The 15,980-nt window shown below is 39.5% G+C and overlaps 1 protein-coding gene across 4 annotated transcripts in view; it reads right to left on the reverse strand.

Annotated features, from left to right (window-relative positions):
- Positions 1-15,980, reverse strand: part of LNPK (lunapark, ER junction formation factor) — a 275,063-nt gene that overhangs the window by 234,060 nt on the left and 25,023 nt on the right. The gene's annotated exons all lie outside the window — the stretch shown is intronic.

Consider the following 15,980-nt stretch of genomic DNA (forward strand, 5'->3'; position numbering starts at 1 on the left):
GAATCAAGGTGATACAGTGCTATACAGCTCTCTACTTAGTGGTCTTTAAGGATGGGTGTCACTGTTACTCGAGCAATCTTTTTTGGTCTCCTAGCAGTGAACTTGCTTACTACCAGCATCAGTTTTTTGTGGATATTTGTTCATAAACTTAAAATGAACTCTTATCTTTGAGATTCTCAATGGATCATATACTCTGGATTAGTGCATTTTTATACAAATTGCTGGTTGTACAGAAATGAATAACTGCTTTTCAGTCAAATGTGTCAACGCTACTAGGAGTAGCTATTTATCATCATCTTGTATTATTTTCATTTTTAGATCTGTTAATTATATATTTTGGGTTTTAATCTGGGCTGGCAGGGATAGGAGAAAGGGAAAGTTTATCGAAGTTGCTTAGTTAAGATTTACCTGTTCCCTTAGTCCTGAGAGCATTCCCACCATTGGGATTTTAGATTGTCAATATGGATGCTTATCCAGGGTGGGTTGGCTGGGATCCACACTAGTTAGGGCTGTCACCCATTGGGTTATATTATATGTCTGGGGTTTTGGGGGTTTTTTTTTAAGGAATTTATGGGGTTTTAGTGTTAGAACAGGCAGCCAGTTTTGCCACAATTTGTAATGTATGCTTTTTATGTTACTAAGACATTCTGTGTTTGCTCTACTATATATCTTTTGGAGTTGTTTTCTGTAAGGATTTAACTCGTGCCTTTTTATTCAGATGTTATAATGGGATTTCAAATTAAATATCCTAAACCTTAAATGTGCATACCATATCTCCAAGAGGAAACTAATCCTCCAATACACTAAAAGTACAGCCCATATTCTTTTGCAAGAAACTCACCTTACCAAAAGCAGACTGCCTTCTGGTTGGGTTGAATAGTTGTAATTTGATTCTTTTAACTCACATAGCTGAGGTGATAAACAACTCCTACTGGTAGTTACTCATGCTGTCAGACCCTGAAGGGAGATGTGCCATTTTATGTTTTACTTTTAATACTTTTCCTTTAGGCTGATTAATGTTTATGGCCCCAATTCTAATAGTTGTGAATTCTTCACTAATCTAAGGGATAAACTATTAACCCTCAGTTCTACAATGTTAATTATGGGCAGGGATTGGAATTTTTGCCAGAATTTGCAGTTAGACAAGTCCTCCTCTCAAGAAGCCTCTTTCCAAAATATTGGCTATAAAGATTTGATAAGACACTTTTAGGCTCATGGATATTTGGAGGAAAAAGAATCCTACTAGCCAGGACTATTCTCACCACCCAAATAGACATCAAATGTAAACCAAATTGACTATTTCACTGTACTACTAACGCAAGTTTCTTGGCTAGTGGGATGGATAGTTTATAATGAAGCCTCTCTGATCATCACCTCATATGGACATCATTGAATATGGCTGGTCTCACACTCGGGTGCATATATACTATTTAAATACTTCGTTGCGGAGGACAGTCATTTCAAGGAGATGGTTGTCAGCGCTGTTTCTGATTATACCGAATTTCACTCAGAAACATACTCTGTAATGGGAACTCTTAAAAGCTTTATCTCAGAGGGGTGAATTACTGAAAACAACCACTTACATAAATAGTATATGGTTAAACAAGCAGCTTTGGAAGCTAAAATGAAAGAACTTGAAACTAAGCATAAGGTGGACTGCTCTCCCAGAACACTGTGTACCCTTGAAGGAGTACAAGCTGAGTTAGTCTCTAGGACAGAATAGAGCACTCATGTTTTCTAAAAAACATTTATGTGCATGGAACAAGACAGGTGCCTTTTTGGCTACAGAAGTGAAGAAAAAGGCTGGCAGTAACATAATTGCCTTTATTATGGATGGGGCAGGCTGTTCACAGCATACCTTTGCTGAAACTGAAAATGCTTTTGTTCAACATTTTGCCATTTTATAACTGCCCCAGGGAGAGCAGACTCAGACGTGATTAGATCTTTTCTGGATTCTCTTAATCTGCTAGCACAGATAAACCTAAAGCACCCATTACAATGTCAGAGAGACAGTGTGCTGTCTCTGCTCTCCCTAGGAGCAAGTGCCCAGGACCTGATGGGTGCCATGTTTTATTAAAATCAAAGATTAACTGATTTTGCTCCTTTTCTTTTAGGCACTTTTAATTTGGATGGCATGGATGATTTCAACCCAGAGAGCTGGCCGATGCCACACTTTTCTTTATAAGGGCAAGGATATTACTGAATACAATTCCTATTGTCCCATCTCCTTGATAAATCGACAAATTCTAGCCAAGATTTTGCAGTTTTGATTGGAAGGACTTATGCCCACTCTGGTTCATATTGGGCAGACTGGATTTATAACAGGATTTCTACAGCTAACATGCAACTGTTTCACATTATGCAGGCGGTGGGGAAGAAAGGCTTTTCTGGGATGGTCATTCACTTGGCACAAAGCCTTTGATAAGGTGTTCTGGCCCTTTTTATTAGCAATATTTGAGTGCTTTGGCCTCTGACTGTTCTTCACCTGGATTAAAAGCACTGTATTCCAGGACCAGAGCTACCTGTCTTCTTTTGGAGCTGGTTATTGAACCCCTTGCAGCAGCTATCCATAATGCTTTGGCTATTAAAGATTTTCAAATAGGGAGGAAAAAAAAGTTCATTATATGCTGCTGACATTCTCCTTTAACTTGGCGAATCCATCATCTGGCCCTGTCCTTATGGATGTTCTCCGTCAGAATGGGGAGCTATGCGGTTATAGTGTAAACTATTCTAAATTGGAGATTGTTCTATTGGGCATTAGAAATTAGATACCCTGGGAAATGCCTTTAAAATTGCTTGGGGAGTTGTCCCTTCTTATGACCCTTTTGCAGCTAATTCCTGTCCCGTAATTTCCAAAATTAAGCATAATCTTGCTAAATGGAAAGATCTATTTCCTGGGCTGGCAGAATTTGTACCCTTCTCCATTTGCTGTACCTTTTTCAGCATCTGTCTTATAACATCAGTTTCTCTCTGATGATTTGCACTGGAAAATTACCAGATTTGTCTGGCAGCATAAACAAATTAGAATTAAACTGAATAGTCTGTGGTTGCCTAAAAATCCAGATGGCATGGACTTTCCGAATCTTCAATATTATTGGGATTCTAGGCTATGTTTGAAATCTTGGTTTAAAACCCTCCTGGGTATCTCAGGAGATAGAGTTTGCTGGTGATCTGGAGCTTCTTTTTCTTTTTACTCCATCAGCCTCCCCTGGAGCCAGGATTACCTCTCGTCATTGTCCAATAACTGCCCATACTCGAGGTATGGCAAGCTGTCCTTAGGTATTTAAAAAAAACAAAAAAAACCAAAAAAAAACAAACAACTCTTGGTTGAAAAGTTATTGCTTCCATCTCCAATTTTTTCAAACCCATGAAATACGTGGGCTTAATTTTTCTATGGGTTTGCAGCACAGAGAGAAAGGGATTAGTGTTCCAGCTCAGATAGAGGACTCAAGTCCTCTAATTCCTCAGGGAAGAATTTGACCAGGAGGATGGGTCATGGCATATTTTCAGTTGTGCAGGGACTTGGATTGTCCGATAAACATTTTCTTCCCCTTTTCAGACTCTTAATGAAATGAATCATTTTTTGTTGATTTAGATACAAAGTCTCAAGGCATTTCTCTGAAATCAGGGAATAGAATAGAATTAGAGAAGGATGACCAAAATGATAAAAGAAATGGAAGAATTCCCCTTGAGAGAAGATACAGCTGAGGGGAGATATGAGAGGTCTATAAAATAATGTGGAATAGAACAAGTAAAAATTAATCTGTTTCCTCTTTTGAAAAGTACAAAGACAAGGGGACACACAATGAAGCTACCAGGTAATAGATTTAAAGCTAATAAGTGAAAATATATTTTTACTCAACACATAATTCATTCTGGAATTCATTGTCAGAGGATGTGGTGAAAGCTATCAGTGTAGCTGCGTTTAAAAAAAAAAGTTTGGACAAGTTCCTGGAGGAAGAGTCCATTAACCATTAAGAGAGTTGCAGAAATCCCCTTATTCTTGGTTAAGCACATTGGAATTTATCTACCCTTTGGGATCCTGCCAGATGATTTGTGACCTGGATTGGCCACTGTTGGAAACAGGATTCTGGGCTTGATGGACCTTTGTAAGATTTGCCATACTGGGTCAAACCATTCTTAAGATACTGTTCACTAAATTTGGATTAGCATGACTGATCATTTAAATAGTAAATGTAATGACTACTTTGATTCACACTCACCAGAAAAGTTTATGATTGCAGTACATAAAGTTTGTGTGCCAAAAGTGTCAAATCATCATTAAGTTACTACAAAGGCCTACTGTACTCATTTTGCTGATCTCTACAAGGGAGCTAGGCCCAGTTGATGGAGTGTGCGTGGGGAATTAGGTACATATCTACATGTGGTGGGACTGCCCTGGGAGTTAATTCTGGAAGTCTATGACCAGAAATGTCTGACATAGGCTGTTCTTTTAATTTTTCAAGAACTCTGGGATTACTGGACAGGTGGGTGGGTTTAACCAGAACCCTAGTGTCTCATTGTTAGCGGCCTGGTTTACAATTGCCACTATATGGAAAAGCAACCCCAGTATAGATTGGAGAACACAAAAGATATTATAGATACTGAAAAACCTGCAATATTCTCACATCTTCAAGAGGACCAAGTTCAATACTATGTGGGTTAATAAAGCTAATGGTTCTGCAGGAATTTTCAGGATCTTTAAGATTCCCATAGTCATTGCTCTGGAGTCTGGCTCTTTTCGAACTGCAATGTTAAGGGCTGTTCCCATCTTCTCCACAACGTGGGAGTATGTTAAGTCCTCTAGTGGATATGCATGATCCAGCAGCCCTAGGGGCAGATTGGATAGATCAGACAGAATGCCTGTGGAGCTGCCAGGAGACTACACACAAGAATAATGGCTGGACCAGGACAAATGAACAGAATGAGAGAGTGAGGTCTAAAATGAAGATATGGAAGTTGTGTGTAGACCTCTTGACCTGATGACTGTCTGTAAAGGCTGTACACCTACTATGATCCTTTCAGGGGATGATGAAAGGATTGGTTAGGCTGGAGGGAAGGTAGGTTTCTTTAGCTACAGTATGAAGGAAGCAAAAACAAAAAAACAAAAGTCCACGGCCTGTTGTGATCTCTGTGCTAGTGTTAGCAGTGAAGCATCCTCGGAATGGGTTCTACCATTATAACAGGATTTTGATATTGACAATTTAAGAGGTTTTGGTGCTTGCAGATGATATAGCAGATAACCACAGCATTATTAGTTGCCTATGGAAGGTAGCAGTCGTAGCTGTGCTTCTGCTGGAAAAGCACCATAAACTACTTATAGTTGAGTTGGTAGCGCTGCTCATAAGATCTCATGTGCATATTGCTCTCCTGGTTGAGTTGGTAGAATCGACATATGCTATACTCCAACTTTGGACTTTTTAGGAGGTAACAAAGGGGTTATACTTCAAAAGGATGTGGTCCTTCATCCAAGATCATTTCTAGCTGTGATTGCATCCATGGAAAAAAAAAATCTATAATTACTTGAAACAATGGATAAATCTGTGTTACTTCCCTTCTGAATCAAATTATCTGTCAGTGCAGATGCTTCAATATACTCTGCATGGTAGGTTTCCTTTTGGACTTCGACACAGAATACTTCAGTGCAGCCTGCATTGAGAGCTTTGATGTATGCTGCTTGAATGGTTGTGCATTGAATGCTCTGATGTTTTGAGCGTCAATACTTCATGCATAGAGTGCAATGAGAATACATCAAATGATACATTAATGCATCGTGCGAGGCGTGTCTGTATACTCTCAGTTGATGCATTGAGTACCATGCAAGCTTTTGATGCATCTTGTGTTTAAAATGCAAAAGAATGCTTACTGCATGATATACCATAGGGTGTTTCCCTCATTTGCAACTACCACCATTCCTCACCCAACAGATCAAGTACTTTTGCATGTTCCAACAACCAGCATGGTTGAAAGGTGAGAGACTATATCTAAAAGAACATCTTTCAAGAAATGGAAAAGGGATCCGAATGAAGAAAACGGGAAACAGCATAAGCACTGGCAAGTGAGATGCAAAGCATTGATAAGGAAGGCAAAGAGACTGAAAAGAAGCTTGCTATGGAAGCAAATGCGCAAAAACTTTTCAGGTATTTTAGAGGTAAAAAGCCTGCAAGGGAGTCAGTTGGATCATTATATGATCAAGAGGTAAAAGCAGCACTTAGGGATGACAAAGCCACAATAGAGAGACTAAATGAATTCTTTGCTTCAGTATTCACCAAGATGTAAGAAATATACCCATGCCAGAAATGATAGTTTCATTTAAAAAAAAAAAAAAATTTGGACAAGTTCTTGGAGGAAAAGTACATTAACAATTAAGGGAGAGTTGCTGCTTCCGGTCATGTGCTGACCCTACAGACAGCACTCCCACTCTGGCCTATCTATATTAATTAGATTAACGCCACAATCTTACTTTTTCTACTAAGATGTCTTCAGCTAAAGAATAGAGCAAACGATTGGTCTCTGAGTTATGGGCTGATAAAGGGAATAAGCAACCTAAAACGGCTGAGGATGCGGTGTGGTCTGTAGTCTGAGGCCGAAGAGTCTGCCTTGGAGAATGATACTAAAATCTCAATGGATGCAAGATTGATCTTATGGAACAATTCTCAGAGATTACTCACAATCTAGACTCCCGTTTTGGCATCACAGTAGAAAAGGAGGCCGATCTCTAATCTCGGTCAGGAAAATGCAGCGCACATTGAGGAACAGGAGGCCAAGATGGCAGACATGGAAATGGTCTCATAAGTGAGTGCTAAAGTTGATAAAGTATATCACAAGGCAATATTGGTGAAAACTGATGACTTGGAAACCTGTTTGTGCCGATGTAACACGGATTCTTGGTGTTCTTGAGTATATGGAAGGTTCTGATGCAGTAGCATTCTTTTCAACATGGCTACTGACCTTCCTGCATCGCCAGACTGGAGGAGACATCAAATTGGACCGAGCTCATTGAGCTTTGGCCTCTGAACTAGCACAGCAATCACCCACAGGCTATTATAAAGCTACATAATTACATGGACAAGAGCAAAATTCTGGTTGCAGCCCGTGATCTTGAAAGATTTGTAGATCATCGATCACCCATATTCCCCTCAAGAACCAACCACGCCAGACCTGAACAACTCACCTGTTTAAGACTACCTCTCTGATTCAGTCTTCTTTAATTCATGCATAACTCGGATTTTGCATTTCAACAAGGTATATGTACCCTCACATCACAATTTAGACTATCCCTCCAATTATTCAAGATATTTATTCACGCTTTAAACATTCCTGATATTGATCTTCGTCCTGTCGACGAGTTATTATCATCATTATTATTATTGTTTATGTAATATTCAAGTTGTATTTATATTTAAGTTAAGTTGTATTTATACTTATATTTAAGTTGTATTTATAGTTATATTTATATGTGATATGTTAAGAAAATATATGTTAAGAAACGCTGTTTAATGTAACGCCTTTATTGCGACAGTTATTGTTCTATGTAAACCGACCTGATTCAATACTTGTATTGAGAATGTCGGTATATAAAAATCCGAAATAAATAAATAAATAAGATCATGTTCTTTCCTGATTTTTCGATGGAGTTGCAATGCCATCATTGACAGGCCTTCTCAGGGGTCAAAAAAGGTTTGCAAAAGCTGAACTTGCAAGATGCCCTGCCGTACCCTACGAAATTAAAGATCTTTGCCCAGGGCCAGTCTGTGATTATGAACACAGTCCAAGAAGCAGAAAAATGAATAAGACAACAATGCTAATGCCCCCTCTTGATCAGGGGTACTCCTCTTTTCTCTGCAATGGCAGTGATCAACCTGATTCTCATATAATGCGGGAGTTAGTGTTGACGAGTGTTTCAAGTGATCCTGACCAAGAGGCATTGGGAGGGGAGGTAAAGCCAAGGCTTTTTCTGGATCTACTTTTCCTTGTTTGGACCTGTTTAGGCCATTTGCTGATTGATGGTGGAATTCTCTCCTGTACTTGCAGACAGACACTTATTGATGTAAACTGGGGCCTGAACTTCCTGGATGTTGGAGTATATTTTTCGTTTCATTTAAGCTTTGTATTTTTGCCTTTGAAGTTTTTTGGTACTTCAGACTATGCACACAAGTTCTCATTCAAAGACTACCTATGTTCCCTCCTATGATTTTTATGGCTTATTTTTTCTTTGCTGAGACACTTCCTTTGCTGGTATTGTAATGCTGGGGGCAGTTATTACTAATATGTTTACTTTTTCTTGTGCTGGGTCAACATACATTTTGTTTTCTTATATTCAATGTTCATTATCTTTCTATTGAATGTACATCTGTGATAAATGTCCTCATACGTAGGGAGGATGCAGTGAAGGCATGAGGGTGATTAGGTGGCATTTTCTGGGTACTTATAAGGGCTTAAACTGGTGGCTTCTCCTGCTGGGGTTTAGTTGTTTGGCAGCGGATGAGAAGGGTTTCGCTCTTGGTAGGAAACTGGGATTGGTTGGATTAGTGACTAGTCTCCTTCAGTCTGGATGGTTCTCAATGGCATGAGTGCAAGCTAGAAGGAGGGTGGGGATGGTATTAGGGTAGGTTTTGTGGGTAATCTGTTGGTTTGTGGCTCAACTGCTTTGATTTGTACACTGCAGACAGGCTTTTGCACTGTTGCTTATGACAAGATTTATTTATATGATTTTTTTTTTCTCCGATACATTCAGTTCTACCCCAACTTGCTTCTTTATTCTTAATATACACAGTATCAATATTTTTCTGATTATATCAGGTTGGTGCTATGGCGAATTTAATTAAGTGTATTTCCCTGAATGTAAGGGGAATTTCCTCTCCCGTTAAGAGGAAGCACATTTTACAATTTGTGCAGAAGCAAGGAGTTCAGATTCTTATGCTCCAGGAAACACAAACACTGAGCATGAAAAGTTGAAGCAAGGTTGGGCTGGAGCAGTGTACTACTATTATAATGCCCACAGTAGGGGGGGGGGGGGTGTATACAGAGATAAAAAAAAAAAAAAAGTCTACCTCTCCAGGTGAGACATCAGCATAAAGACTTAGATGGTCATATCTTGCTTGATTGTGAACTTTAATTATTCTTCTCACTTTAGCGACTGTATACAGACCCAAATATGACCAAGGGGTATTTTATTGTGGCTTGCTAGATACCCTTGTGGTTTTTGGAACCGCTCAGTTGTGTAGTCAGTAGAGATTGGAATGTATGCTCAGATGCAGCTTTATATAAATAGTCTCGGCCTGATAAACACTCTGTGGCATCTGCTATTAAGGAGTTTATAGATACTTGCCTTAACAGACCTATGGAGATTTTTATATCAGATGGCCTGCAATTATACCTTCTACTCTCCTAGGCACATCATGTATAGTAGATTGGATTATTTTCTCTGCTTCTCTCTGCTAGTACCTAAAATCCATGGGAGTGATATTTTAGTCAGCACTTTATCCGATCACTCGCCAATGGCACTTAGTCTCTTGGGGAAATACATCCTCGAATTCCTATGAGGCATCTAAAAATACTGCCTTATTGGGACATGCCCATTTTCATGCTCTACTGAAAGATGCTATTTCAGAGTTTAACACCTTCAAACAGATTGAGGATTACTCCCCAGTTCTTAGATGGGAAACGATTAAGGCTTGGTTCCAGCGCAAATTAATTTTTGCAAGTTTTCTTTAAAAAGAGCATTTGGCTAAGGCTCAAGCCATAACTATTACAATTAAACGATTAGAAGATCAGCATAAGCGTGACTGCCTACCCATACTTATAAAAAGTTGGAAGCTTATCGGAGGAAGTTGCGTTCTCCTGAGAAAATTGAACGTGCTCTCAAATTAGTCAATCGAAATTCTATCAGCACAGGAATAAAATGGGGGCCCTCTTGGCATGGGCAGTGCAAAAGAAAGCTGGGATAACCCCTATTTTGCAAATTAAAGGTGGTCAAGTGTGAGGATATCTCTAACCCCCAAGGGTATTGAAAAGGCTTTTTTGCAATACTTTTCTCAATTATACTCAGACTCCACTCAGACTCCCTTGGATGACATCTCTCGGTTTCTAGACAGCCTTGGGCTTCCAGGGGTGTCTACTGCTGAGGCTGAATTGTTAGCAGCCCAATTACTGCTTTTAAGATATAGAATGCAATCAAGCTCCTACCTGGTGGTAAATGTCCAGGGCCGAACGGATACTCTATTGACTTTTTCAAAAAAATCTGCGCAGGTGATTCCTTTCTTAATACCTCTTTACAACTTTGGTGGGGACCCAGCAACCAGTTTAGGAACGTTATACTTAAACCTGGATGAGATCCCAAGGAATGCAGCTCAGATAGGCCAATATCACCACTTAATTCAGATCTGATGATCCTAGCTAAGGTTTTGCAACTGTGTCGGGAGCCTGTACTTCCCTATTTAGTGCAGAGTGGCCAAACTGGCTTTGTAAAAGGGGAGGGTCTCTACTTTTAATACCAGACAATTGTTTATTATTATTAATTTGGCTAAGAAAAGGGGAATTTCAGGAACCATCTTTAGATGCAGAAAAGGCCTTTGACCAGATATCTTGGCCTTCTTGTAAGAGGTTCTTTGTATTGTTGGTTTACCTACCCGGTTTCTCGAATGGATCCATGCTATGTATGCTAATCCTAGAGCATGGCTTATAATTAATGGCTCTTTATCTTCCTTCTCTTTCCCCCCCCCCCAATCATGCATGGAGCCTGGCAGGGTTGTCCCCTATCACCATTGCTTTTCGACTTAGCTATTGAGCCTTTGGCTGCTGTTTTCCATTCCAGCCTGTTGATCCGGGGGGTTAAGATAAGGGATATTTTGTTCTGAATACCCTTATGCTGACGTTTTAATTTACTTGACCTCATTACGGACTTCTGCCTCAGAGTTGTTGGCGTTTATACAACTCTATGGGAACTTGACTGGTTATAAAGTTAATTGGGCAAATCCGAAGTGAGAGAGTTTATCTTCTGGATTGTCTGTGTGCTTTCCAGAGGGTGACTGACAGATTCAAGTATCTGGGTATTTTTATTCCTAAAGATTGGCTCAAACTTTATGCGGGTCTTATTAGTTCTATCAAGAAAAACTTAACGGAATGGGCGGACCTCCCTGTCTCTTGGGCTGGGAGGATTAATTTACTCAAGATGAACATCCTCCCTAGGCTTCTATAGTTGTTTCAACATATTTCTTATTCAATTCCATTGAAGGTGTTTGATGAAATAGATAGTTACATGTTGAAGTTTATTTGGTAAAACACACACACACATTGGTTTTGCTCAATTGTGCATGCCCAAGCAGCAGGGTGGTATGGCCTTCCTTAATTTAAGGGTCTACTATTGGGCAGCTAGGTTATATTTTAAAGCTTGGGCATGTCATCGAGACACCCTGTGGGTAGCATTGGAGTGAGTGTAATTGGAGGGCATTTCATTAGCCATATTGCCCTTCCTCCCCCTGGTTTCACCAGAGAGATGTTGGGCCAGTAGACAAAATCCTATTATTTCCCATACTCTTGAAGTGTGGTCACAGGTCTTGCACTTTCTTGGGATTATGGGTGAAGAGTTACTACCTCTTGCTCCAATTTATGACAATACCTGCATCTCGGGATAAACTTTCTCAGCAGAATTTAAGTTATGAAGGAATATGGGTTTTGTATGATCAAGCAACTTTGGGACAAAGATGGTTTTCAATCATTTGAAGATTTATGTGATTAATATGATCTACCTGACTCAAGAGTTCATCACCAATGATTAAGGGAGATCTTAGCTACCTATCTGGATATCTCCTCTCCACTGAGGTCTATGTCTAAACTGGAAACCTACTTGGGTGACATACTTTTGCCAAGGGGATAATGGCTCTATAGTGGGGTATACTTCTTCATAAATATGGTGAAGAAACAATCCAGAAGTTGATAGAGCAATGGAATATAGATTTGGGTACTGCTAATGATTCCAAGATATGGAAACATATCTGGCTGACAGCACACCATAGCTCCTTTTGTCTTAAGTGTGGAGCTCATGATCCGATTGTTGACCAGAGCCTACCAAAGCCTCCCCCCCCCTCTTTTTTTTTTTTTTTTTTTAATGGTAGAATACATGAAGATGCTGCAGCACTGTGCTGGAGAGGCTGTGGTGATTTAAATAAATCAATCATTTTTGGAGTCAAATAAGAAGAAATTACTGATATTTTGCGTTCCCCCGTTAGTATCCCCCCACACTGGGTTTTACTTGGAAGATGGGTGGGTTTGTCAGTTCCTAGAAAATATCACCCTCTAATGGGTCAACTGTTGTTGGCTGCTAGATTCACCTTAGCTAACATTTGGAAATCTAACTCTGATTTAAGACATTGGCGGGATCAGGTCAAGGAAATAGCAGATATTGAACGTTTATGTTTGCTGTTAAAAATGAACATTTTAAGTACCAGAAGATCTGGGGCCCTTATGATTTCTGTCAAACTAATTCACTGCTATTTTGTTGAATGGGAGACTACTTGTTATTGTTTACAATATTTGTCAATGACTTCCTGATGCAATGGACACACATACACGCTTTTACGTGTATTGAAAAATTTGTTAAATAAAAAGTTTAAAAAAAAATTAAGGGAGAGTTGCAGAAATCCACTGCTTATTCTTGGGATAAGCAGCTTGGAATCTATCTATCCCTTGGGATCCTGCCAGGTACTTGTGACCTGGCTTGGCCACTGTTGGGAACAGGATACTGGACTTGATGAACCCTTGGTCTAACACAATACGGCAAGCCTTATGTTATGTCCAGAGAAGCCGGAAAGATGTGTCCTCAGATACCACAATAGCAGCAGTTATCTTCTCACTTTTCTCCCTTATCCTTTTGCTGCACACCCTAACCTGGTAAGCCCTATTCAACATCAAGTATTTGTATTTATTTTATCTATAGAGTTTTATATACTATCATTCTGTTTCGCCATCATAAAACTGTTTACAAATTTCACAAAGTACACACAGATTTAAGGTGTGCAAGTTCTATACTACTAAAACACCCCTTTAATATACAAAAAAAAGCAATTAAGTGAAATATTGCTTGTTAAGACTTTAAAAGGAAAACTCCTTCCATCTATTAGTGATTGTACCAACTATGACCAAAGAAAATTGACTTTTCTACTAAATAAATTTGGTGCTATTCACAGATTCTATGGTCATTCTTTTTACTAAATATCTTTGACCCAGAAGTATACCAAACATGTCTTAAAATTCAGGATGTGATCTTTGTAGATAATAAGCTAATAAGTAAGTACTTGATTTATTTTCATCATGAGGAAAGAACAGATGGACAGAAAAATTTGCCTGATGCTGAGGTGGTACCCATCTTCATTAGTCTAAAGAAAAACCAATTATGTTTAATTCTTAATCCCCAAGTTCACCTGATAGCCAGTTTCTGTTTATCAACTCCATTATGCAATAAGCACATTTAAACGTTTACCAGATTTCACAGTGGCAACCGTTCAGAGAAGCAGCATGCTTAAGGGCTGCATAATCATATGAGACTGTCTGTTATAGCGGCACATGACCTGAAATTAGACTGACCAGGCAAGAGCACCTGGTTATCCCAAACAGTTTGCTCTTAATTTATGGGCTATGATGGTTTTAGTGTTTAAAAAAAAAAAACACAAAACACACTAAGTTACAGCCTAAAACAGGATAATCTTCAAACGCTATGAGATTAAAGCTGAAGCAGTATATAATGAAAGTACTGCTCTGGTAGTCCAGGACTGAAACTGACACTAAATTATTTCCATCTTATAAAGGCATCTATGAAGCTATATTGTTAAAACAATACACAAGACAATATTATATGTACTTTTATAAATGTCCTTATTGTAACCTGCCTTGAAATATTTTCTGCCTTTTCATAAAAACTGTTTTAATATGTTTAAAATGAATTAAAAATAAACAGGATTAAATTAATAGATTAAATTACTAATTTCCTCTTTCATAAACATGTGTTCTTAATAGCATTTCTAAACTTCTCTTCCCCTCCCCCCTTCAATCCTCCGACATCTTCCCATCCCTACTGAGGATCACCTCCATCCAGCAAGAGAAATTGGGAAAAAACAGTGTTTATCTATTGCTGCTGCCTCTTCCTCTGCTAGCTTCCTTCTGAAATCCAAACTGCACTGGGCCCCATATTACTTCCAGACTAACTGGCTCCCCAGAACTCTAACTTTAGAGAGAAGCCAGAGGAGGAAACAGCTGCAAGTAAGATGTGCTGTTTGCCAACTCCTCCTACCAGTCTCAGGCTAGAGGTGACTGCACAGGGAACAAGGGAAGAGGCCACCAGCAACAATCCTGATGTGACCAGACCCCCATCTCTGGCAAAAGTTTTGTAGCATTATGGTTGGGAACCTCCGTGCTAGAAGGAAAAAGAACTAAGAAGAGACAAGTTAACTTCTTGCCTGCAAAAGAGCTGCAGGTGCTACACTACAGTGTTATGAATGGGGCAGTAGAAAGGTCTTGCTTTGCTGAAAAGCCATTGGATTTTTTTTTTTGCCCCGGCTCAATTTTGTAGTAGAGCGTTTGCCCAGATCCAAGGAAAGAAAGCTCACTCCTCTTGAGTTTGTCACCAAAGGGAGAAAATCTTGGACAAAGATCTAAAATGAGATCTAGAACAAATTAACAAGGAATCTGCAAATCTGTACAACATATCACTTTAAAGGAAGGAGATTCATGCCATTTATTTTGGCTGGTGCATGGATAGACATCCAGGAAGGTATGGAATCCAGAAAGATCTAGAGACTGGCTTTATCTCTGGATCTTCATGGCGGGGAAAAAAAAAACCAGACATCCTGGCTATTTTTAGAAGCTTTTGTCCCATAGCTGAGGCCCTATTACTTTTGCCTCTCTTGACTTGGACCACTTGACTCACCAACCTTAAATAAATGAGGAAGGTTAACTATTGACCTTGTTGAAATTTCTTGTATATGCCACCTCCCCCTCCCTGATCACCTTCCTTGAAATCACAGCCCAAGATATACCACAGACTGCCTTGCCCCTTCTCTTGTTTAGAAAGATTAAATCAATTTCTTTTATTCTTCCCTTATTCTTGTATATTTGTGGCAAATAGATGGCATACTAATAGTATCCATTATTTTCTATGTTTAACTATAAAAAAAACTTACTACTGCACAAGATTAATGAGTGCACAAAAGACTGTGCTAGTCTTTCTAATGGAGCATTTTCTAGCTAAAGAAATTAACTACAAGGATAAGGGGCGTAAGGCCATTAAAGTTGAGTGACAACACAGATCAGCCCATTAGGAGTATGTGCTAAATGAAGCATAAAATGTGTTTTCTGTGAGGGTTTGGAGATGGGAAGAAGGCACCGATACTAACAGGCCGATACAGTAAAAATCACGGGAGAGCGAGTGAGCGCCCGCTCTCCTGGCATGCGCACAGGACACTCCAGTGCGCGCGATTCAGTAAATAAAATTATTCAAATTAGGGCCTGCAGTAAAAAGAGGCGCTAGGGACATTAGCGCGTCCCTAGCGCCTCTTTTTGGACAGGAGCGGCGGCTGTCAGCGGATTTGACAGCCAACGCTCAATCTTGCCGGCGTCTGTTCTCAAACCCGCTGACAGCCACGGGTTCGGTAAAAGGACGCCGGCAAAATGGAGCGTCCAGTTTTCAACCCACGAGCTGATTTAAAAACATTTTTTTTTTAATTTTTGATTTAACTTTTGGGACCTCAGACTTAATATCGCCATGATATTAAGTCGGAAGGTGTACAGAAAAGCAGTTTTTACTGCTTTTCTGTACACTTTCCCAGTGCAGAAAGAAATTAATGCCTATCTTTGGGTGGGCGCTAATTTCTGAAAGTAAGATGTGCAGCTTGGCTGCACATTTTACTTTCTGTATCGCGCGGGAATAACTAACAGGGCCATCAACATGCATTTGCATGTTGTGGGCGCTATTAGTTTCAGGGGGA

This window comes from Rhinatrema bivittatum, chromosome 6 (assembly GCF_901001135.1).
Source record: "Rhinatrema bivittatum chromosome 6, aRhiBiv1.1, whole genome shotgun sequence".
Taxonomy (NCBI): Eukaryota; Metazoa; Chordata; class Amphibia; order Gymnophiona; family Rhinatrematidae; genus Rhinatrema; species Rhinatrema bivittatum.